The following is a 24,188-nucleotide window of genomic DNA, read 5'->3' on the forward strand; positions in this document are numbered from 1 at the left end:
TAAAAAAAAATAAAAAATTCTCTGTTTCGAATGCACATAAACTCATAACAGAATACACATAATATAACATAATATATAATATACATAAACTCTTAACATAATACCCATAAATTCATAACATAATACACATAAACTCATAACATCATACACATAAACTCATAACATAATACACAAACTCTTAACAAAATAAACATAAACTTTTAACATAATACACATAAACTCTTAACTGAATACACATAAATTCATAACACAATACACAAAAACTTTTAACTAAATACACATAACGGAGTTTGGTCCGTTTGAATGGGCGAAGTAACATCTGTTACGTCAATCCCCGTCAACAACAATTGTAATAACGTCGTTTTGTGCCTGGGTGCACATTGCTATGTGCACCGTGGTGCACGATATACATTGCCCATAAACAACACATTCCCCTCATGCAGTGTATTTTTTCAGAATTTGATTATTAACTAAATTCTTTTTTTAATTAATGGTGGGACCATCCAATTCATAAACACTCTAATGAAAATCACATCGTGATGTGATCGATTAGAAGGAAAATTCAAGAGGAGAAAAGAAAAACATTTTTTAAAAAAATTGTTGTTTCTTCACTTCTCATTTCATATTTCTCATTTTTGTGCTACATAGAGTACTACCATGCATAGAGATGTTAGGTAACACAACTGATAACTGGCAGAAAGAATGATAATAAATGGTCATTAATTTGCTAATGTTTTGTCATGTCACTTGATAATCCATCAACTTGTACTAATAAATAAATGAAACTTAGAATCTATTATTAGCAACAAAAAATAAAAAATTTAAAAAATTAAATGAAAGGTAGAGTGAAAGTGACTGGAATAATATTTGCAATCACAACTTTATGAAGGAAACATGTATAATGGGACATAGATATTTTAGAATCCCTACCTCCAGCCTTCTGTACCATAATAATTGGTAGCTTTACATTCTGGAAAATATTCAAGTGAGAGGTCCTGTCCACACAATACATTGAAATTAGGTTTATTTCCGGAATTTTAGTACCATAGGACTATAGGAGCATATGCCAATATAAAGAATAAATGTGTGCATCGTGTATGTATTATTTGTCTATAGTTCAATGACCCACCCAAGAATGAATTAAACAAATTCTTCATCTGTCTCATTTTGTGGACAAATTATTGTGTGGACAACTGTGGATCACGGTCTAAAATGACATCGTTGAATTTTATAAGTTATAATAATGTACATTATGAGTTAGAATAATGTACTTTATTGTTTAGAATAATGAAACTTCTGGGGTAAAATAATGTACTTTATGAGTTAGAGTAATGTAAATTATGCTTTAGAATAATGTACATTATGAGTTATAAAAGTTTATGTTGCAGTGGGTCGCGTGAAAAATAAAAATACGCGAAACGACGACGTTTTTGGATTGTGGTCCACACAATAACTATTGCATTTTACCTATCTTGGTTACTATCTATTGGTCAAACCAACTCTTTCTTCTATGTTTTTTTTTTTTTTTTTTTTTTTTTTTTTTTTTTAATTTATTTTTTATTTTAGTATTTTAAAATTATTTTAATAATACTTTTAATGTAGTTTTTAAATATATAATTTTTATATATTAATACTAAATTTAATATTTTAAAAAATTGAGTAAAAACTAACTTTAGTCATGTTTCGTTAACTAAATCATACACATAAAATGGATCTGAGGGAGTAATTAATACGACATTTCTATGGTGTAAGGTGTAATGTTGTACCTTTATTAGTGGGATGAGTATTGTTGAATCGAAATTAGTTGATTAGTGGGATGAGTATTGTTGAAATTTAGTTTATTGGGGAGTTGTGACAAATTCATAAGCATGAATTTAAACGGGTTTGAATTTTTAAATTCAATCTTAGGTCTTGTTTAACAATCAGCGGTTAGCGGTTAACGAATTATGTTAGCGGTTAGCAAATAGCGGATTGTATTACCGGATTTGACCAGCAATTTGTATCAGCGATTTGTAAAAATATATTCGGTAAAATTAGTTGTTTAAATTAGCAATTAACATGTAAAATGGCCTAAAGGGTATACATATATTTCACAAACAATAATAATAATAACAACAACAACAAAAAAAAAAAGAAAAAAAAAAAAAAGAAGAAGAAAGGAAGCCCTTTGTTTTCCCACATCGAAAAAAATAAAGAAGGAGCCTTGAGCCTCCTATAAAATGAGCCTCAAGGCTTCACTAATTTTAGTCGTGCCCATCCAAATTCGATTGAGCACGACAATGGATCCTCATAAATGGAGCCTTAAAGCTTTTCAGTAGTTTTTTTTTTTTTTTTTTTTTTTAAATAATAATGAAGTTAGGGCATTTTGTAGAAAATATAAATTTCTCTAAAATACCAATCTCATTGCTCCTAGCAGCGTTTGAGATTCTAACGGTTTGGGAAAATTTACTACTTCAAATCGTTAGTTTACCAAATAATTACTTTGATATTTTGATCATAGTTAAAACGGCAAATTCAATAGATCTGTCAAATTTTGATAAATTTGTCAACAACGCAAACATCTCCTTAATTATTTTGTAGAAAAGTTTTACAAAGTTATTTCTCGTCATGATCTCAAAGCACAAGCCTACCAACCAAATGATAATACATTTGAAGTAATAACTATTAATTTTCCAATTGAAAACTAAGTCCAATCACATCATTTCTCCAATTCTTTATTTCGTTCATTTTCCATTTCTCTAGGTTTTTATTTGTTTAATTTTTTATTTTTATAATCCGTCATTTTTCCAATATTCCATATTCATTTTCGAAACACAATTTTAAAGAAATATAAACAAAATTTTGAACAAGAGAGTTCAGAATGATATTTGGAGAGAAAATTGGGGCGGTGGCTAGTGAAAAAGTCGAGGATGATGGCTGGAGGGAAAGTTAGGGACGACAACCTTGTAGTTTGAACCTATCAGTTATGGACAATATAGGTTTGTTTATCTCTTTATGGTTATTTTCTAGCTAAGGTCTCAAAGACAGGTTTTACCTAGACCACACCTTCAGGTAGTGGCTTACGAGCTTTCACATTAAAAAAAAAAAAAATCTAAATCCTTTCTATGTGTTTATCTCTATTGAGCTCTTAGAATATTGTGTTAAGGTTAGAGTTTGTTATGGGTTGTTAGCTGTTTCCAGTTAATCTCTGTGTATAAGTAGTGTTGTAATTCTCTTTGAATCAATCAAGCAAAATCCCTCCCTTCCCACCACCACTGCTGCTTTAGCTGATGGTTCAGCCACCATCGTTCCAACCCTAGCGCAGCATTCACCAAACAACAAGTTGCAACAAGCCCACCATTACGTATCCCTTAAGCTTACCTCCTCTAACTATCTATTTTGGAGGGCTCAACCTGTGTCTTTCCTACGTGGGCAAAACCTGTTTGGTTAAGTCGATGGCTCGCTTGCCTGCCCGCCGGAGTTTCTCGCCGGATCCATGTCGGCGGCTGCCCCAGCGTCAACCCGGAACATGCTGTGTGGGTTCAATAGGATCAATCGATCCTTAGTATGTTAATCTCCTCGATGGCTGAGGAGGTTCTTTAGCTATCAATCGGACATTCTACGTCACGTTCTGTGTGGACTGCAATCGAAACTGCACTCGGCTTTGCTTCCAGAACACGATTGCTCAGCCTCCTCACTCAACTCCAAGGCCTCCGACAAGGGGACTCTTCTTTGGCAGAATACCTCGGCAAGGTGCAAGTGCTCATGGAGCAGCTTGCCCGGGCTGGCCGTCTTGTCGGCCTCGACGAACAGAACCTCCCTGTATTCCGGGGTCTTCGATCGGAGTACAGGAGTCTTGTTGCTTCTCTCACCACGAAGAGCAGTTCGCTAACAATCCCAGAGGTAGCTGATCTATTATCGACTCATCAGTACCTATTCCCGGAGGAGACAACACCACCTTTTCTTCCTACGCTGACGGTAATGATGGCTCAGCAACCATCATCGGTTCCCGCCGGTAATAGAGGCTGTGGTCGCCAAAACTGTAGCCACCGTGGTCGCGGACAACGTAGCCGTAGAGGTATTCGGTGCCAGATATGTGATGTTCCCGGGCATACAACACTAATGGGCTACCGGCGTTTTGTTGACGCCACTGGACAGAGGTACATTTCGGTACCGTGCTTCATTATTATCTGTGCAAAAGTTCACCCGTGACAACGATGTGTACTTTGAATTTCATCCTTCTCATTTTTTTGTGAAGGATCGTACCACCCAGCAGGTACTTCTTAGAGGTCCCAGTCAAGGGGGGTTGTACTCACTCACCGCGTCTTCTAAAGTTGCATTCCTGTCAGCTAGAGCGTCTCCTAAAGTGTGGCATAATCGCCTTGGGCACCCGCACGTTCGAGTCTTGCGTCAGGTTCTTTCTATGTGTCCTGTTAGGGGTCATTTCAATTCTATAAATAATTTATATACCACGTGTTAGATGGGCAATTCTGCGCGCTTCCCACTCACGCGAATCGAACACTCTAGTAAATTTTTACTCGATTTGGTTTCACGGACATTTGGGGGCCTTCTCCGATCCCGTCCGTAGACGGTCATAAATATTTTTTCCTCTTTGTAGATGATTTTTCTAGGTTTGTTTGGTATTATCTAATGAAATGTAAGTCAGAATTATATTTTGTTTTTACCAAATTCCGTCCATTCGTTGAAAAATACTTTGCCACTCCTATCAAATGTATTCAGTCTGACATGGACTGCGAATACCGAAAACTCCACTCGGTATTCACCGCCGCTGGGATTCTACACCGTCACTCGTCCCCACACACTCACGAGCAAAATGGTCGCGTGGAACGTAAACACCGCCACGTGGTCGAAACCCGTCTTACCCTTCTGGCCCAGAGTCACGTACCACAGAAATACTAGTCATACGCGTTCGAGTCAGCGGTCCATTTAATAAACCGCCGCCCATCCACTGTTTCACAAAATGTAAGTCCATACTCTCGGTTGTTTCACAGGTCTCCGAATTAAAATTTATTATGTGTATTTGGTTGCGAGTGCTTCCCAAATCTACGTCCGTATAACAGGCGCAAAATAGACTATCGCTCCAAACCTTGTGTTTTTTTGGGGTATCCAGACTCCATGTTTGGTTACAAGTGCTTAGACAGAGACACATGCCACATATATTTGGCGAGGCATGTGAGGTTCAATGAAGAATCATTTCCTTTCCAGGGTGTGCGTCACACTATCGCTAGTTCTGCCTCTAGTGAGGCATCTTCATCGTCATGGGCGTCTGCGCTAATCCAGCAGCCTACACCGCCTACTCAGCCCGTATCGGCGCCCCCGGCTCTACCACCACTGCCATCGCCTCCCCAGCTAACTATTCCGACGTTGTCATCCTCCACAGCAGGGGCGGCTTCCTCGTCGTTTCAGCCTACGACCTCGTCGACCACTACAACTCGGCGACGACGTGTAAGGCCTAATGTTCTAACTCATGTTATGCAGCTCCGGACAACAACAAATGCAAGGCGGCACAACCCGGTTCTCCCACCAACAGCACTGGTCGCGTCTGTAGACGACAATGAGCCAACCTGTCACATGCAAGCAGTCAAATTCTCGCATTGGCGCACTACTATGGACACTAAAATCAACGCCTTGATCCAGAATCAAACGTGGCGCCTGGTTCCTGCACTGCATGATTTGAATGTGATAGGCTGCAAGTGGGTGTTCCGTGTCAAGCGCAAGTCCGATGGCACAATCGATCACTACAAGGCCGTTTAATGGCCAGAGGGTTCAGTCAAATCGCCGGTGAATAGTGGCCAAAGGGTTCAATCAAATCGCCGGCGAAGACTATTCTGAAACATACAGTCATGTGGTCAAGCCTACGACTATTCGACTCCTTTTGACCTATGCCGTGTCAAATAAATGGACCATGCGGCAACTGGACGTCCATAACGCTTTTCTCAACGGGCACATCGACGAGGACATCTACATGCGCCAACCACCGGGCTACACGGATCCTAACTACCTAGGGTATGTGTGCAAACTTCAACAGTTGTTATACGGGCTCAAACAGGCTCCACGTGCGTGGTTCAAAAGGCTGCACAATTTCTTACTACAAGTTGGGTTCCGCCGGTCAAAGATAGACATTTCACTATTTATTTTTTATTCTGGACAAGTTCATGCTTATAACCTGGTCTACGTCGACGATATTCTCTTACTAGGCAACGGCCCCGATATGCTCAGTGGTTTCATGACTCAATTCTCCATAACCTTTTGCATTCGTGATCTTGGCGTCCTGCGATTGTTCTAAGGAATCGAGGCGTCTTATGACAAAGATACCATGATGTTGTCACAGCAACGCTATATGACGGAACTACTGTGACGAGCTGGCATGGAATCCTGCAAACAGTTGTCCACTTCGATGTGTCTCGCCACTTTTGCTGCTGCTACTGAGTCACCTCCTCTTGATGACCCCACGGCGTACAGGCCTCTCGTTGGGTCCCTGATGTACCTCCTGATTACTCGCCCAGACTTATCGTTTGCTGTCAACCGCCTGTGTCAGTTCATGCACACGCCAACACAAGATCATTGGGCAGCGCTCAAGCGGGTGTTGCGTTATGTACAGGGGACACGAAACCTAGGCCTACGTCTCACCCTGGCCTTGCTGTGACACCCCAAAAATCCACATTCCAAGCCATGAATTAATTTAGTAATTAATTCTATTTCTTTTGAGGAATTGATTCCTAAAATCCTGATTTTTGATACTCAAGGACTAGAATTTGACTAGTCAATCTTTAAGTGGAGTTGTACCTTGTGCTTTGAGAGTAGTTCCCTTGTTCCTTACACTTTTGAGAGTTAGTAAGGGTAAGCTTATCTTTTCACCATGAGCTAGTTCTTTGTAAACTAAACCTAAAAGACTACCTCATTTCATCCCTTACATTCCATACAAAATATCTCCATCTTCTCTCTAGAAAACAAGAGTAGCTTGTTCTTCAAGACAAAAAGAGCCTTTGTCAAGATTCCAAGTTTTGGTTCCAAGATTCAATCTTTCCTCTATTTTGGCATCTAGAAGGGTAAGATCTAAGCTTGTCTAGTTTTTTTGGTTCCATCTTAGTTGTCTTTTTGTTAAAGGTTGGATCTTTATGATCTTTTGGTTTGATCTTGAAGTGGGTTTAGCTTGTGAGCTTAGTGGAGAGCTTGTTGTGGTGTAAGAAGAGTGCTTTTGGTCTTCAAGAGGTAACCCATGCTCTACAAAACCTATTTTGCTTACCTATATATGATTTCTTGGCTTCTACATGTTCTTTGTTGTGAAATGTGAGAGTCTATGCATTTATCTTGTGATATTGCATATCTAGAGCTTGTGTTTAGGTTTCCTTTGTGCCATTGCTTGGCATATTCCTTGGTTCAAGTCATTTTGTTGTGCTTGGTGAGATTTGGCATGTTTTGGACTTGAATTTGTGTTTGGAGGAGAAAATCCCCGAAGGGATTTGTTGTGGTACAGGACCGTACCCGCGGGCGGAACGGCGGGCGGGGCACCACCCGCCGGCCTACCCGCGGGAACCTAGCCTTGTGGGTTGTGTACTCGCGGGCGGGACCACGGGTGGGGCACTACCCGTGGGTCCACCCGCGGTGAACATGTTGGAGTTCAGAGTGGGATTTGTTCCCCGTGTTTTGTTTGTCTCGGTCTTTGATCTTTTGACCTCCCGTTGTTATTTTGTGGATCTCTTTGAGCGTATTCTTGATGTTTCGTAGGTCTAGAGTTTCTTGATAGGTATCCATGTAGGATCTTTGGCGTTGTGAATCGTGCTAAGTGTTCAACATTGTGTTTCGTTGAACCGTGTGGTGTCTTGTGAGTTCCTCGGAACTATCTTGAGTTTCTTCTTTGTTGAGCTTGCTAGTTATTATCGTAATGCTAGCGTCGTTGTCGTCGTTGGGTAGTGACCCTTCTCTTGTGAGTATGTTTCGTACCTTTTCTTGCAATCTGTTGTTTGTTCTGAGTGAGAGGTGTGCGTGTGTGGCTCTACCTGGATTGCACGACAGTGGTATGGGACGCTTGTCACCCAGGTATTGCAGCGGTCCTCGTGGTGGCCGTGACGTGAATTCATGGGGGAGGCAGAGTTCCTCGTGTATTGGGGAGACAACATTATGTTATCCGGGCCTGAGTGCCAACAAATTGGTGGGTTTCTGTTGGTGGTTATAGGTGGGGGACGACGATCCTGGAGGAACAAGGTTGGACTCAGAAGAACAGGGGCTTTCCGGAGGTAATGGGTGGCACAGAAGGATAAGGTGGGGGTTGCCATAAGGTTGGAACATGGCATAAGGAAGGCATAGCAACTCGTGATGGGTGATGTCACGAGGAGGGCTTGTGAAGCCGGTGTGTGGTGAGTTATCTTCTCTCGTGACGTGTGTAGTCACAGATGTTTGTGTTTTGTCATGTGTTGCCGTTGTGTGAGTCGTTATCGTTGTGTGTGTGGTTGTCCTTTGTGGTTGGGATGTGTTCCCGATGTTGTCCTTGTGAGTGGTGAGTCTTGTGTTGTCTCATGATCTTGGTTTTTAACTTATATATATATATATATATATATATATATATATATATATATATATATATATATATATATATATATATATATATATATATATATATATATATATATATATATATATATATATATATATTCCGTTTCGAAAATGGTTTTCCTATTATATCTACCTATTTATGATACTTAACAGTATTGGTGGGTTACCAGCATTATTCGCTGACCAGGCGTCGCCCCGATGTTTATCTTTGTATCTTTCAGGTGTTGAGCGCGATGTCTAGAGCCGGTAGATTAGTACCTGTTCCAAGAGACAGTGTTTTGTGGCCTGCGTGCCCGTATCTTAGACTGCTTTATGTTTAGTTGTTGTTTTGGGTTTGTAGTTACACTTGCAGATTGTCGCCGAAAGCGTATACCATGTGTGGTGTACGTGGCATAACACCCCGGATTATGGATGTTTTATATCCAAGTTATATTTTATCTTCCGCTGTGCTAGTTGTGTACTTGATCTGCAGGTGTTAAGACTTGTCTTTAAGTCTCTTTGTCGGGGGGTGTTACAGTTGGTATCAGAGCCTAGGTTTAGAGCCTAGGAAGGGTTAAGTCTAGTCTTTCTAAGTGTTTAAGTGTGATTTGAGACCTCTAAGCGACCTTAAGAAGCTAAGTGTTAGGCTTAGGACGCTAGGTTGCGCGGTGAGATGTGTGTTGTTTTCTGTCTTGCTTGCTTGCTTGCTTTTTTTGTGGTAACCTTGTTGTTGTAGCAGCTGTGCGATGCCTCCTCGTCCTCGCGCCTGTACCCCAGAGACTCCGACCAATGAGCAACTTGCTTAGAATCTCCATCAGTTGACGCAGACGATGCAGTCTCTTAGTGAAGCTCTGTTGAACAACAATCAAGTTGTACCGCCTCCGCCTCCTGTTGAGCACCGTGATGTAGGTCGTTTAGTGTCCGGGCATCGACCTCCTTCCTTTGCTGGTGAAGAAGACCTTGTAGTCCTTGAAGAGTGGCTACGGGCGTTTGATAAGATTTTTGCTGTGGTTGGTTGTCTTGAAGAAAGGAGAATAGAATTGGCAACGTTCTATTTCTGCCAAGAAGATGATCTGTGGTGGATTCACGAGAGTTCTGCCTTTCTTGAAGAGCCTGGGTTTGATTGGACAGCGCTTAAGGATAAGATGCGCGAAAGGTTATACCCGGCGCACGTGAGAGCCGCTATGTTTGATGAATTCCTTCATCTTCAGCAAGGACCTTTATCTGTGGTGGAGTACCACAAGAGGTTCCTAGAGTTAGCGCGCTCCGCGAGGATGTTGGTGCCTACGGAGCTTGCCAAAGTTGAGCGCTTCGTTGCCGGTCTGAATTATGAGGCACGAAAGGCGTTGACAGTGAGTAGACCTAGTTCCCTCAAGGACGCGTATCTGTGTGCCGCAAATCTGTTTCGGGTTCAACAGCTCCAGTCGCTTGAGTTGGCTAGGAAGAGAGTTGAGAGTGGTGGTTCTTTTGCTTTCAAGAGGTCCCGTCAGAGTTTTCCGGCTAGAGTTGTGTCTTCTTTTTCTCAAGGGCCCGTTAGGATGGAGCCTTCGGTTCAAGCTAAGTCGGTTGTTTGTCGCAAGTGTGGGAAGGTGCACCCGGGATCAGTTTGTTTAGGCCAAGCGTATAAGTGTTTTCGCTGTGGGGTTGTTGGTCATAGAGTTGCGGAGTGTCCTCAGTTTGTCGGTCAGAGAGCGTTACCGCCGCCCCCGGGAGTAGTAGGAGCACCAGGAGGGAGTTCGAGTCGTGGAGCCGTTGGAGTTAGGCCGCCGGGGAGAGTTTTCGTGATGGCGCGTTCGCAAGCGGAGTCGGAGGGTTTGGTGGAGGAGGAGTTAGCAGGTAACCCTTGTTGTTGAGCCTATCCTTGTTTTTCCGTGAGTGTTTTGCTCCCTTGTTGCCTTTTGTTCCCTTGTTGCCTTTTGTCCCTTTGTTGCCTTTTTGTCTTTGGTTGCCCTTTTGTTCTTTGTTGCCTTGGGAGTTATCTTGTGTTCCGTGGTTGTCTTTGCTTGGCAATCCTTGGCTTGTTTCCTTGCTTGTTCTTCGTTGGATGCTTAGTATAGACTCTTTTCTTTCTAAGTGTTTTCCTTAGTTGGCATCTTGTTTCGTGGTAGCCACCTATCCTTGAGTTATCTTGTGCTTAGCCCAATTCTTTCACCTTTGCACTTGGTTGTTATTACAACAATTCCTTGTGTCTTTCCCTAAATTTTCCAAGTATTCTTTGATTTGGAAAAATAGTCTTTCCTACCCAAAATTTTTCCTTGTGTAGCCTAAAAGTTGAGCCTAATGTTTCTTTGTAGCCTTTAAGTTTTGAATCTTAGCCAATTTCTTTTCTACCCAACCTCTAAACCACTTGAGCTAATTGTCTTTCTTGGAACCTAACCCATTTTAATTCCTTTTGAGCCTTGAAATCCCTCTTTGTTCAAAATCCCCAATTTAATCATTTTTTTCCCCAATCTCACCCAAATCCCTAATCTTTTTCCCCAAGTTCTCTTCTTCTTCCTCCCTACCCGTGAGCTACCCGAACCACCCACCCCGTCGCACCACCTGCCCGTCACCGCCGGAGCCTCGCCGTGTCGCCGTCAGAGTTCGCCGTAGCCTCGCCGCCGCTGTAGCCGTGTCTTCGAGAGAGAGAGAGAGAGCTCGCGAGAGAGAGAGAGAGAGAGAGTTGTGAGTGTTGTTGAAGAAGGAGTTGTGGGCTTTGTCTGTTGAGCTTTGGATCATCTTTCACCATGCCTAGAAGGTCAAGTTTGGCAAGAAAAGCGGAATGGGTGGATGCCCACTACCTTGTGCTTGAAGGTAAAGCTTTTGACCCGGAATCTTTTTCAAGTTCTTTGTTGGATTTGCTTAAGTTTCAAGGTTTGTTGGATGGTTTTCTCGCCATAAGGACCGATACTTACCCGAGTTTGGTAAAAGAGTTTTATCGTCACATGGTTGTGACAAAGGAAGGTGAAAGGCTTGAGATCACCTCTAAGGTGAGAGGTGTGAAGGTTGTGTTGTCTGAGAAGAGCTTAGCCCAGTTGTTGAGTCTGTCTGATACCGGAGTAGCTCAGTACAGTGGTCACTCTTGGATTAGTACGGATACCATGGGGTACCGTGACTATTTGAGTTATTTGTTTGGCCGTACGAGTGGTTTCACTCAAGCTTCGAGGCCGGAAAGGAAGTGGTTGTCTGCGGAACAAAGGATCTTGGTTATGTTGGTGTCAGATTGCTTGTTGCCCAATAACAACAAGAGCAGTTTGTTGGGTAAGTTGGAGTGTACCTTTGCTTTCTGTTTGAAGAATATGGTTAAGTTCAATCTGCCTGCTTTGATGATGCAACACATGGTGTTTTGCCGGGATCACAACCGGAAGAGTTTGCCGTATGGGATGGTGCTAAGTTGGATTTTGGTCAAGAAAGGTGTTAGTGTGGATGGTTGTTCTCCAAAAGCTGTGGGAAAGATGGTGTTCGATACCGCCAATCTCCGGAGTTGTAATCTTTTTCAGTTGGATGATGGTGAGTACATCACGCTTGAAGGGGTTGCTAGGAAAGCACCTGTTGAGAGAGCAGAGTTAGCTGCTGAGCTTGGGATCCATGCTAGGAAGTTGAGCCTTGCAGTCCAGAGTTTGGGTGGTAATGAAGAAGTTGAGGAAGAAGCTGATCAAGAAGAAGGAGCACCGGAGACCGCTGAAGCTGAGTTAAGTGAATCAGATAGTGAGGAAAATCGGAGAAGGAGAGAAGTCCGCACCAAGAGAGATCAGGATGTCGCCTCTTTGCTTCGTCAGCAGAACAGTTTGATCACCGAGGGTTTTGCGTTTGTGAGGTCGCAGTTTGCCGCAGTGCATCAAAGGTTAGATCGGTTTGAAGCTAGTTCTAGTCACCGAGTTGAAGCCGAAGAGGAAGAGTCTGCAGAAGCATCAGAGTCAGAGAGTGAAGAGTTCTAGTGGTGTTGTGGTAACCCCGTTTGTTTCTCGTTTGCTTTTTCTTGGTTCTTTCTTAGCTTTTGTAGCTTGGTGTTTGCTTGTTATGTGCCTTGTGTGTTTGCTTGTTTTGCTTGTTGCTTTGTTGCTTAGCTAGTTTGCTAGCGGTGCTTGAGTTAGTAGTTTAGTCTTGGGTTGTTAGTTAGCTAGCTAGCTAGTTGGTGTTTGGGTTAGTGGTTGAGTTCTTGGTTATAGGCTAGAAGTTGGTTGTTGTGTTGAGGATTAGAGTTCTTGATGCCAATCTATCCGTTTTGTTGACCTCTTGCCTATCCTTGTTTCGTAATGTCTTTTCTTTTGCTTTGGAACCTTTGAGTGAACTTTTGGAGTTGTTGACCAAAAGGGATATTCTTGAACCTCTTGTCACAATTTTGTTTCCTTGTTACCTTTCGTTTCAATTCGTTGTACCCAAGTTTCGGGGACGAAACTTCTTTGAAGGGGGAGAGGATGTGACACCCCAAAAATCCACATTCCAAGCCATGAATTAATTTAGTAATTAATTCTATTTCTTTTGAGGAATTGATTCCTAAAATCCTGATTTTTGATACTCAAGGACTAGAATTTGACTAGTCAATCTTTAAGTGGAGTTGTACCTTGTGCTTTGAAAATAGTTCCCTTGTTCCTTACACTTTTGAGAGTTAGTAAGGGTAAGCTTGTCTTTTCACCATGAGCTAGTTCTTTGTAACCTAAACCTAAAAGACTACCTCATTTCATCCCTTACATTCTATACAAAATATCTCCATCTTCTCTCTAGAAAACAAGAGTAGCTTGTTCTTCAAGCCAAAAAGAGCCTTTGTCAAGATTCCAAGTTTTGGTTCCAAGATTCAATCTTTCCTCTATTTTGGCATCTAGAAGGGTAAGATCTAAGCTTGTCTAGTCTTTTTGGTTCCATCTTAGTTGTCTTTTTGTTAAAGGTTGGATCTTTATGATATTTTGGTTTGATCTTGAAGTGGGTTTAGCTTGTGAGCTTAATGGAGAGCTTGTTGTGGTGTAAGAAGAGTTCTTTTGGTCTTCAAGAGGTAACCCATGCTCTACAAAACCTATTTTGCTTACCTATATATGATTTCTTGGGTTCTACATGTTCTTTGTTGTGAAATGTGAGAGTCTATGCATTTATCTTGTGATATTGCATATCTAGAGCTTGTGTTTAGGTTTCCTGTGTGCCATTGCTTGGCATATTCCTTGGTTCAAGTCATTTTGTTATGCTTGGTCAGATTTGGCATGTTTTGGACTTGAATTTGTGTTTGGAGGAGAAAATCCCCGAAGGGATTTGTTGTGGTACAGGACCGTACCCGCGGGCGGAACGGCGGGCGGGGCACCACCCGCCGGCCTACCCGCGGGAACGTAGCCTTGTGGGTTGTGTACCCGCGGGCGGGACCACGGGTGGGGCACTACCCGTGGGTCCACCCGCGGAGAACATGTTGGAGTTCAGAGTGGGATTTGTTCCCCATGTTTTGTTTGTCTCGGTCTTTGATCTTTTGATCTCCCATTGTTCTTTTGTGGATCTCTTTGAGCGTCTTCTTGATGTTTCATAGGTCTAGAGCTTCTTGATAGGTATCTATGTAGGATCTTTGGCGTTATGAATCGTGCTAAGTGTTCAACGTTGTGTTTCGTTGAACTGTGTGGTGTCTTGTGAGTTCCTCGGAACTATCTTGAGTTTCTTCTTTGTTGAGCTTGCTAGTTATTATCGTAATGCTAGCGTCGTTGTCGTCGTTGGGTAGTGACCCTTCTCTTGTGAGTATGTTTCGTACCTTTTCTTGCAATCCGTTGTTTGTTCTGAGTGAGAGGTGTGCGTGTGTGGCTCTACCTGGATTGCACGACAGTGGTATGGGACGCTTGTCACCAAGGTATTGCAGCGGTCCTCGTGGTGGCCGTGACGTGAATTCATGGGGGAGGCAGAGTTCCTCGTGTATTGGGGAGATAACATTGTGTTATCCGGGCCTGAGTGCCAACAAATTGGTGGGTTTTCGTTGGTGGTTATAGGTGGGGGACGACGGTCCCAGAGGAACAAGGTTGGACTCAGAAGTACAGGGGCTTTCTGGAGGTAATGGGTGGCACAGAAGGATAAGGTGGGGGTAGCCATAAGGTTGGAACATGGCATAAGGAAGGCATATCAACTCGTGATGGGTGATGTCACGAGGAGGGCTTGTGAAGCCGGTGTGTGGTGAGTTTTCTTCTCTCGTGACGTGTGTAGTCATAGAGGTTTGTGTTTTGTCATGTGTTGCCGTTGTGTGAGTCGTTATCGTTGTGTGTGTGGTTGTCATTTGTGGTTGGGATGTGTTCCCGGTGTTGTCCTTGTGAGTGGTGAGTCTTGTGTTGTCTCATGATCTTGGTTTTTAACTTTTATGTATGTATATATATATATATATATATATATATATATATATATATATATATATATATATATATATATATATATATATATATATTCCGTTTCGAAAATGGTTTTCCTATTATATCTACCTATTTATGATACTTAACGGTATTTGTGGGTTACCAGCATCATTCGCTGACCGGGCGTCACCCCGATGTTTATCTTTGTATCTTTCAGGTGTTGAGCGCGATGTCTAGAGCCGGTATATTAGTACCTATTCCCGTAGACAGTGTTTTGTGGCCTGCGTGCCCGTATCTTAGACTGCTTTATGTTTAGTTGTTGTTTTGGGTTTGTAGTTACACTTGCAGATTGTCGCCGAAAGCGTATACCATGTGTGGTGTACGCGGCATAACACCCCGGATTATGGATGTTTTATATCCAAGTTATATTTTATCTTCCGCTGTGCTAGTTGTGTACTTGATCTGCAGGTGTTAAGACTTGTCTTTAAGTCTCTTTGTCGGGGGGTGTTACACTTGCCACCAGTGGTGCACGCCTTCTCCGACTCTGACTGGGCCGGTCGCTCGTTAGATCGGAAGTCTACTGCGGGTTACGGAGTGCTCCTGGGTCCCAATGTGGTGTCCTGGGTCTCGGGGAAGCATAGAACGGTTACCCGCTCCTCTACTGAATCCGAGTACAAAGCCCTTGCCGATGCTGCTGCGGAGGTTACCTGGGTGCAGTCTCTTTTGTGTGTGCTTGTGTTGCATTCACCGTCTGTGCCGGTCTTGTGGTGCGATAACTAGTGCATTAACCCGGTGTTTTACTCCAGGACTAAGCACGTGGAGGTAGACTACCATTTTGTTCGGGATCAGGTGGCGTTCGGGGGCTTGAAGGTGAATTTTGTCTCCACGCATGATCAATTAGCAGATATCTTCACCAAACCCCTGTCATCTTCTCGTTTTGGTGACTTAAGAGTCAAGCTGGGTGTCGTCACGTTTCCTCCCTCAGCTTGAAGGGGAGTATTGAGCTGTTAGAATATTGTGTTAATGTTAGAGTTTGTTAGCTAGTTTCCAGTTAATTTCTGTGTATAAGTAGTGCTGTAATTCTCTCTGAATCAATCAAGCAAACTCTTATTATTTCATCATCTCGGGCTTAAAAAGTAATTCTAACCTTCCACCTTCCAAGATATTATGGCACATTTGATTCGCTGAAAATATTTGAGGATGAATGGAATTTAAATTTCATGGAAAAGAAATGACTAGGAAGATTGATTCCATTATTTGGATTGTGGAAAATAAATTATTGGGAATATTAATTCTATTGTTTGGTTGAATTTGAAATTGTAAGGAATAATAAATATAAAGACTAAAATGCCCCTATAATAATAATAACAATAATAATAATAATAATAATATTATTATTATTATTATTATTAATGATAATAACAGTCATAGTAATTAATAAAGTTTAATGTCTTTTAAAAAAAAATTAAATGGGGTAAAATAGACCTTTCAAGTCATCTTTTCTTCCCAATTTCACGAAAAACAAAATACTATAAAGAAGTTAAGAATTTGTTTTCCTCAAATTTGAAGAATTCTACTTTCAAATGAAAATGAATTTCACGAATCAAACAACACAAAATAGCATTTTTTTCAACTTTATGAAAATGAACTTTCTTAGAAAATATTTTCCATTCCACCAAAGATGCGATTAGTTCTTAAATTGTTACATCTCATTTGTCTTGTGACAAAATGTGTTAATGGGTTGACCAAACTCACTATGTGATTTGAACCTAGTAACCTCTTCATAATCACATTGTTTTTTATCATATACCTTGTTTTATTTCAATTTTATTACATCAAGTTTATCGATATAATTCCTGTATTTTAAACTTTTTTTTTTTTTGGAGAAAACTACATTTTAAATTTGTTGAAACCTCTCCTTGATCAAATAATTTCATAGTTGAATTCGACAGTGTGTTAAGTAATATTATTTCAATCATTGAATATCCTCAAATGACAAGTATAATGTCTTCATTCACAATGTCACATTAATCAATTGTAATATTTCCAAGAATGCGATCAAATTCAATCCTCAAATGACAAGTATAATGTCTTCATTCGGAATGTCACATTAATCAATTGTAATTTAATGAAAGTAGGATTGTGCAAACTTCGATCAAAGTTCAGTTAATCGACTGAACTGACGAATTTCAATTAACCGTTTTTTAAATCGAAATATTTCGATTCGATTAATGATTAGAGATTTTATAAAATTTTGATTAATGATTAATTCAATTCGAAACTGTTAATCATATTAACAGAATGGTTAACCAAATTTTTTAATAAATATATAAATATATAATGTAAAATTCCTAAAACTAAAATGAAATCCCTAAGGACTTTGAATTTTGTATTGAAATTATGGAATTATTATTATTATTATTATTATTATTATTATTATTATTATTATTATTATAATAAGTATTAAAGTAATTAAATTTATTATTATATGTATTATTTTAAGGATTTAAAATTTTAATTAAAAAATTTTGATTAATCGGTTAACCGATTAATTAATTAATTTTTTTTTAATTCAATTAATTCGATAATATAAAGTTCCGTTAAAACATTAAAATTTTTGGTTAACCAAATTCACACCCCTAAATGAAAGGACAAAAGCTCAGTCCGTACAATAGAATTACATTGTTTGGTAGGGATGAATAGAATTATTGGGTAGGGAATGAAAGAAGTGATATAAAGACTAAAATGTCATTGTGTAATAATAATAGTAGTAATAATTAAGGGCACTTTTGTCATTTCATCCTCTTTTTCTTTTCCCACAACCACCGAATTGCAATTCATAGGGGAGTGCCCATAAATTGCAATTCAGCAAAAGGGGGGAATTGCAATTCTGTGGAATTGCAATTCCATCCAACCAAACAGCGTAATTGTGGCTTTCACTGAATTGCAATTAAACTACAGCCAAATTACGCCCAACCAAACAGGTCATAAATGAAAGGACAAAAGCTTAGTCCGTACGATGAGAGAGAGATGAGAGAGAAGATTAATTCCAATTGAAACAGAATACGGATTACAGAGAGTATATCCAACTGAACCTCTAAACACTCCTAAGAGATAGGCTATAACATAAAGACTAAGTCTAATACCACACACTAGTACCATAGACTATACAATATTAATTACAATAATAATAGTAACACTCACACGTACAAGATACAAGCCTCTGACCTTCAAGGTCAGATTAATGCCAATGTCCACTAATGAAAATGATAAAATATATGCGCACAAAGGGAAAACATATATGGTACGGAGTATTATATATGTCATCATCCATTATCTATGCTTTCATCTTTGTATCTAATTATTACAGAACAAAATGCTAATATTACACCAAAAGCCAAAACATTATTCAGAAGTTGCAAAGAATAAAGCCAAATGGAAATAAAGAGCATTATTATTGGTTTACATTTTACAATGCCAATCAACAAATTGAGGGCAGACAATCTGAATCACAAAATAAAAAGGGAGACCAAAATTTCAACAAAGTTGGATTTGATAAATACCATTTGACTACTTCAGTTAGCATTGCATTAGGGAAGAAAGAAAGTTTCCCCCTTTGCCATTTGTTATTTGTATATTAGCATGCCATTGTGGATATGCCAATGTAACTAGAAAACATGTTAGTATGTTCCCCTCAATGAATACCATTTCAGTTTCAATTGGAAAAGCAGAGGGGGAGCCCCTAAAATCCCATCGTGTTAGTCTTGGATCAAACACGTCGAACTGCACACGGCTTAGAGAATCCAGCATAACCTGAGCAGGGACAGCGGGTAGAAGCACTGGCCGGGCTTCAGCCGACACTTTTCCTCTCAATTCACGAGCTTTCTGCAGATGTGCATTAGCGACAGATACCATGTCAAATACCGCATCGCACATGCTCTCCCGGGAATCCAAACGAATCTCTGACTGACCACTTTGATGTACTAACAATCCATGTTTCTCAGCCACGTCAGCAGGTATGTAAATAAGATGGCGGTTTCGACTGACATGGTAAGGTGATGCTGCATGATCTGCAACTGTCGATCTAATGCCACCCGCTTCAAGTGTGGAGTACAGGATAGTCGATGCAGTGTCTTCTGCATACCGCTCCAACTCTTCAACGGTTTTTGGTATGTCAGTGACCTCTCTTCTAGCATCATTAATCCGAGCTTCCACCGAACGATTCAACCAACTCTTGCTAATTTTATTTTGAGATATCACAGATGCAAGCGCCTGTGCTACTGGATGCTCAATCGACTTGTTGGCATATAGCTTGTCCAGAGCTTCTTGCCACCACAACAGCCGCATAAGACCGATTTTAGGATCAGAGGACACATCCATAGCTCTGGATGTCTCTACATTAAAAGCAGAGAGTGCAAAAGCAGCTATTCTCATATTTGGTGGAAGTTCAAGAAGGCAAAGGTAGCGATGATAGTCATAATTCCGTACTTGCTTCACACAATAGGAGAGAGCAGCACGTAGGCCACCTGAACTCGAGGCACCACTCATCAAATCCTCAGTTCTGTCACTGTGCACACAGTAATCTACATAAGAAAGAAATTGCATTCTAAGGACTATTAACATAATGAGGCACAAATAAGAGTTAATTGGAAAATGAGGATGAGAAAGCACTGCAATTCATTATTAGATTGGGAAAAAGCCAGAAGGAAAGAAAAGGATAGGAAGATTTACATTGTGGATAGCTTTATATGCTTAACTACATAGCCATGAAGATAGCTAGTGTTAAACTTGATGGACAGCAGGATTCACACTATCAATGCTCCAGAATGCCCAGGGTGTGACGATATGCAGTTGCTAGCAACTGTTACCTGAATTCTGGACAAATTGATGCTTATCTTTGTTAGAAATTTAATATCAAATAGAAAGAAAAATATAATAATAATAATAATAATAATAATAATAATAATAATAATAATAATAATAATAATAATAATAATAATAATGAAGATACTGTGTAGCCACTCATATTGCATGTTTGACCAAAGATTTTGAAATTTACAACCTGCAATCTTTTACCACTTGCAAATTACATCTTTCTATGAAAAAAATCCCACATTCAGTTCTGTTGTTATGTGCATGTCCATTTATTAGTAATGAATCTGATGACTGCATATCCAAATTATCATTTCTAACAACCAATGGTGCAGGTAAAAAGAGCTCAATTCCCCTTAAGTAGTATGATTTACACTATTCAAATTTTATAAACAAAGAAAAACAAACACAATGTATTTGAATCATCATGTCTGTGCTCACCAATCCTGAGCTTTATTACATCATATAATCCTATGCATATTTAAATCATCTACAAATCTACAATGTCAACCAAGACACCTATCAGCAAAATGGTTCTTCATATGCATGTATCTAGATATCAAAAGAAGTCAATTATACCCATTGCTCAACCACACAACAAAAACCAATCATCATTCATGCTAGCAACAGATTGGTATGAAATCAAGAGTAGTGCACCAAAGTAAAGCATATTATCGCAACCCAAGCAAACCAAACTAATAGTCAGGCAATGACTGTCTTGTTTGTTGTGTCTTTTTATCAATAACATTCAGATGGGGTGATGTGCTCCTCCCATAACGAAGAAAAATGTACACTCCATGTCTCCATCAGAGTGCAAGCAATCATTTCATTCAAGAAATCAAATTTGAATGTGATTTGGCTAACCATATAATCTACCATGAAGTTACCATCACTTAAGATTCATGATGGAAGAATATTAATGAGTAATGACTACCACAGGAAATAGCAGCAGCAGCAGCATCTACAAATAAATTGTAGATAATATGGAAAGAAGAGCTGTAGCAAAGTTTAACAGAAATCAACAAGGATCACTGATGAAGTATTCATTTTTGCAAGCATTAACAGGAGCCAATGAATTTCATAACACAATTAAAAGCAAGCACAAATAGTTCCAGGCTTGTGTACATCAAAACACCAAGTAGCCAAGTGAAAGATGAGTGTGTTAATTTTCTTGAAGACAGATAAATATTTTCTTGAAGACAGATAAATACCTAATTCCCATAACCAAACTTTTTAAAGCGAAAAAGCGCACTAAAGCGACTAGGCCGGGCTTTGCTTTAAAGTGAAAGCGCAAAGCGAAGCGTCGCTTTTAATATATATAAATTATACATATATATAGTCAAAAACTTCAAATAATTATGCAAAATAACATCCAAAATAACTCCTAAAGTGATAAAGTGACAACATCATAATAATACAAACATTATTCATTTAATAAAAATAAATTATTAAATGAACTAAGATTAAAGTGTAAAACACAATAAAAGTCCTAATAGACTACAGCCTACTGCCTAAGTCAATACATATAAATATATAACATATGTATAATACTATAATGTATCTTCCATCTTTATGGAAGAGGAAATGGAAAAAAAAATAATAAAGTAAACAGCGAATCAGCGATACCAGTCGACACTCGACAGTGTGAACGGTGAGCAGGCTGCAGGCGAGGAGGACGGAGGTTAGAGGACGACGGCGAGCGGTGGGCGAGGCGGCGAGGGCGGCGGTCGCCGGTCGGCGAGAAGGGAGACTAGGAGAAGCAGAGTGCAGCGGAGGCAGAGTGGCAGAGAGAGAGAATGTTTGGTCTTTCCAATCACAATCGCGAGTCGCGATATTAGCTTAGGGCTTCGCCGCTTAGGTTTAATTTTTTTTTAAAATTGACTGTTGACTGCGCTATTTGTGACAAAGCAACGCCTTTCACGCTTTTCATAAGTTTGCCCATAATTAATCCACACTTGATATAAATTACTAAATTACCAAATGGAGACCAACTTCTGGCCTCTATTCTATTTTAAACGTCCCCAAGAAATTTGCTTTGGAACACGATATAAAGAGAAGAATAAGTTGATTATTGGAGATTCTTCCCTTCATCAGCCAATTGTCATAATCTAGACTGAATCAGGTGTATCCAGGATATATGATCTTAGTGATTTCCCTAAAATTTTGCAGAACATGTATTTAAGCATGCTTCATTCCAGAAGCACACACTTATTAGCAGACCTCACGCTCAATATCCCTTAAATTTACAACACTAATGATGACCATCAAGAATTACACATTCCTGTTGTCTCTCCTGCAAGTTGCAGTGTTGGAAAGCAAAGTGCAATTGAATATTCTCTTAATTTACTCATATTGGATGTTCAAGAATCATTAGGTTAGCTAAAGAGTCAAGTCCCATAACTAAAACACATTGTAATAATAAGACGAGCCGAGACTCTCATTGCCAAAATTTGCATACAATCAAGAAATCCATCTATTATTATATCTCATCTCCTGCTCTCTAGTTATTCTACTTGCTCATTTGTTAACAAATATAGCTTCACAATTACCACTAGGTGGTGGCCCTTTGCCTGCTATCACACCTTAAACCTCATAATTCATAACACAAGGAGCGAAAGAGAAAATTAGGGGAAAAAATATTGAATCCCAGAGATGAAGATCATTCGTTTCAGGATGAGGCCATATTTGTCTCTTTTCAAAAATTCACGTTGATGAATTCAAGTTTCAACAAATCAGGGATTCAAACTATAAATAATATATTCATTGATGGAAAAGTTAGTTTATCCACAGCAACTTTAAGGTATGTGTGAATTGTGATAGATAACTGAGTGGAAAAAGAATGCAACATAAATAATTAAATACTCACATATTTAAACCCATATAAACTCCATTCCCAACTGCTTCAACCTTGAGGTGGTATTGTTTCCTAGAAAGCAAGTATCCTCCCACCCAATGAAAAAAAAGACAAGTACACTAGAAAGGAATTAAGGAAGTACTAACATTCATTGATGGCACATGCCCCCTTTAAAAATTGTTTGAGATACCCCCGTTTCCAAATTTTAGTTCAATAAACTACGGTTTCACTTTAAAAACAAAGCAATTAGATCAGAGCACAAAAGGTTTCCCATAAAAAGTAAAAGGGCTCATCTCAACAAGGGTTCCCAAAAGTGTCAGGAACTCTGTTAGTGTCAAACCCAGACAAGATCCATGTTCTTTAACCAAAGAAAAGTAAAGATGCCCTTTCTTACACATTACTAGTTTTAAAAATCTTCATTTCATTTTATATAAATTAATGCATTACTTTGTTCTAACCTCAAAATTCAAAAGAAATTATGTGCTCCTTTAAATTTTATACACACATGCATATACAAAATGAATATTATGTGATTCCTCTAAAGCTTTTATGTTGGAGGAGATCTGAAGAACTGTAATGTTCATGGAAAATTGTTTGCTGCTGAAATTGATCAGCAGAAAACAGACATCAGTCTCACTCTCAAAGATGCATTTGCGGGAGTCACTTTAGACTCTGGAGGAATTTGTTCAGAACCTGTGGTACCTATATATTGTTAACCAACCATAAAGTTGAGTTCACTGCAACTGAACCCAAGAGATAAAGCAGCAACGTTTTTGGATAAAGCCAGTGCAACTAAAACTAGTGTAATACAATTCAGGGTAGAAACATCCAGATATGTTAGAGCTGACTAGTAGAGTAGTAGATTGTGAAACTGAGATTATACTCTGCAAGCAACAACATTTACTGAAGGTGTTTTTCATAGAGAATTAGAGATCATCACTTCAAATGAGCTCATAAATAAATTTCTTGTTGTGTTGACAGGAAATCTCTAAAATTGAGGAGTTTATTAGTGAACCTTGTTATGATGCTAGAAGGAAATCATGTTTGACTAGATGTTTTAACTGTCATTTTGTGCTGTAGCCCACTAAACCAGAAAAGGAAATTAAGTTCAGGGAAATAGGTGATAGGGAATAGAAATTGGAGGAATCAACCTTCTTGGGAAAAAAAAATATGAGAAAGTTCACTATATAGTCCAAAAACAGAATCAACTAGTTTTAATGACAGATTCGCCATTAAATTTTTTAAATAAAATGGCGAAATCATTGAGTCTAATAAGATTAGTCATACAAGTATTGTTGCATAAAGTAAGAACTAAGATCTGTACAAAGATCTATACACATCACCCAATTTATATTTCACGAATGCTTTGTTACCAATATTTAAAATGCTTTCAACCTTTATCACAGCACTAAGAAACATTATCTATGGATATGTATAGAAATAGTGAGCTGTGAGCATGTACCTTCGTCGACGGCGAAGAGGGCAGCAGATGGCGGAGGACTGGAGGAGGGCAGCAGACGGCGGAGGACTGGAGGAGGAAAGCACACGGCGGATGACCTGAGGAGTGCAGCAGACGGCGGAGGACCGGAGGAGGGCAGACGGCTGAGAGGCGCGGAGAGTGGAGACGGAGTGAGAAGACGGCAGAG

General features: G+C 39.7%; 1 long non-coding RNA gene and 1 pseudogene across 1 annotated transcript; one reads left to right on the forward strand and one right to left on the reverse strand.

Annotated features, from left to right (window-relative positions):
• The first annotated feature begins 2,159 nt into the window (after positions 1–2,159).
• Positions 2,160–18,947, forward strand: LOC109171943. Its single transcript, XR_002052694.1, has 4 exons — positions 2,160–2,169; positions 6,982–6,988; positions 9,712–9,718; positions 18,872–18,947. It is a non-coding gene; the product is annotated as an uncharacterized LOC109171943 (long non-coding RNA).
• Positions 18,233–24,061, reverse strand: LOC109160353 (annotated as a pseudogene).
• Between the last annotated feature and the right edge of the window lie 127 nt (positions 24,062–24,188).

This window comes from Ipomoea nil, unplaced genomic scaffold (genome assembly GCF_001879475.1).
Source record: "Ipomoea nil cultivar Tokyo-kokei standard unplaced genomic scaffold, Asagao_1.1 scaffold0019, whole genome shotgun sequence".
NCBI classification, from domain to species: domain Eukaryota; kingdom Viridiplantae; phylum Streptophyta; class Magnoliopsida; order Solanales; family Convolvulaceae; genus Ipomoea; species Ipomoea nil.